The 1,771-nt window shown below is 37.1% G+C and overlaps 1 pseudogene; it reads right to left on the bottom strand.

Annotated features, from left to right (window-relative positions):
- Positions 1-1,075: 1,075 nt before the first annotated feature.
- Positions 1,076-1,189, bottom strand: LOC114609771 (annotated as a pseudogene).
- Between the last annotated feature and the right edge of the window lie 582 nt (positions 1,190-1,771).

The raw sequence follows: 1,771 nt of genomic DNA, 5'->3' as shown, positions 1-1,771 counted from the left end.
CCTACTCTGTCCCCTCCTCTTCTATTTTTTTTCTCAAAATTTGCTAATCAGCCAATTAGGGATTCCAACAATTATAATCGTCAGGGAAGGGAGACAGGAAAGAGAAATGGGAAAGTAGTCAAGGTAAAACAAAATAATTTCACTTTAAAGAGTGTCCACCATTAACCCCTAGAGAATTTACACTGCACCTTGACGGACTTTCTGTTCCCAGTCTCCACCCCTCCCACCTTCCTTCCCTATTATAATCGTTAGGTCAGTTAATTGGCTGATTAAGAATACCCTGGCATTTTTATTAACTGGCAATTAGAGTCAGACCCTGAGGCATAGAAGATCCTCCTGATTGGGGGTGTCAGTTGGGTTATAAAGATTAATAAAGTCAAATGAGCTTTAAGGTATGGCTTAGTTAATTTAATCTTCTGTATAGATATTTGAGCAATATCCATCCCTCTAATATTATCTCAGTTGCTTTCAAACTAAATTAGATTCATTCCAGAAGAGCAATCATTTATCTTTAAAAGCAGGGGGAAGTACATGTTGGAACACTGCAAATATCAAAGAATGAAAAGCTGTAAAGATACCGGCTAACCTGATGCTTCTTCTACTTTTAGTCACCACTCTCTATTTCCTTTCTTTTAGAACCACTTCAATATAAGACCCAAGTTCCTCATGAAGTAAGTCCACAAGAATATGATATGTGACATGCCCTAATCCCTTTAACCTATATAAATCCTCTCATATTTTCTATAATTGCCTAAGAAAAGTTCGCATTTATGAATTGCCATTACACAGGGTGGCCAGTTACAAGTAATGGAAAAGTTCCCTTATATTCCAAAGAATTTGTGTGATTATAAGAAGATATTGTATCATATTACAATTATAGCTTGTTCTGAAGAATTGATACTGACTGTGAATGTAATATCAAGAGGAAAGGAATCCCAGGGAAATGGTAAAGGCAATCTGTACCCCAGATATAGATTGGTAAAGCAGAATCTATACCCCAGGATTTTGGATCAGATATGGCCCAATGTAAAAGTCCTGTGCAGTAACTGGCAACTCACAGCTTCTTAATAGTAAAGATAGCTACTTATGCAAGAGAAAATCTGATACCAGACAAATTAAACAAGAGCATGGTCTTCAATAGCTAGAAAGAGAGACTGCCATTGCCAGCAGGTTCCAAACACACAAGAATATTTGTTTTACATGTGAAATGGGAACAATATCAGAACTCACTTTGTAGGCTGAAGGAAAGTATCAAAGAAGGAGACAGTATCAAAGCACTTTCTGTTGCTTGTTTGATTTTTGAGTCAGAGTTTCTCTGTGTAGCCCTGGCTATTCTAGAACTTACTTTGAAGATCAGACTGACCTTAAATTCAGAGTTCTGCCTACCTCTGCCTCCCAGGTGCTGGGATTGAAGGCATGCACCACCACTGCTTGGCTTCAAAGAACTTTTTTTTTAAATCAAGTTTGACACATAGTAAATGACCAATAACCAACCACTGGCATACGTATCTTTTCTTATTTGATATGCTAGAAGGTAAGGAAACAAAGTTTTCATGCTTGGCATTATATATAGCCTGAGATCTTTGAAAAACAAAAAGGAAAGAGATCAGAAAACACAATTTCAGCTTAAAAATGGATGAATAAATTTGATCACAGTAAACTCAGTGTTAGGGAAATGTTTCATTTTGGTGATCTAGGTCTATGTGAAGTTATCAGGACTCAGAAGGATTTGAGATCTGCTCAACAACCACAGATAGTCACAAACGCTGCT

This window comes from Grammomys surdaster, unplaced genomic scaffold (genome assembly GCF_004785775.1).
Source record: "Grammomys surdaster isolate TR1022 unplaced genomic scaffold, NIH_TR_1.0 125982, whole genome shotgun sequence".
Classification (NCBI taxonomy): Eukaryota; Metazoa; Chordata; class Mammalia; order Rodentia; family Muridae; genus Grammomys; species Grammomys surdaster.
The sequence above is the reverse complement of the archived record's forward strand: the minus strand, read 5'-3'. Positions and strand labels throughout refer to the sequence as shown.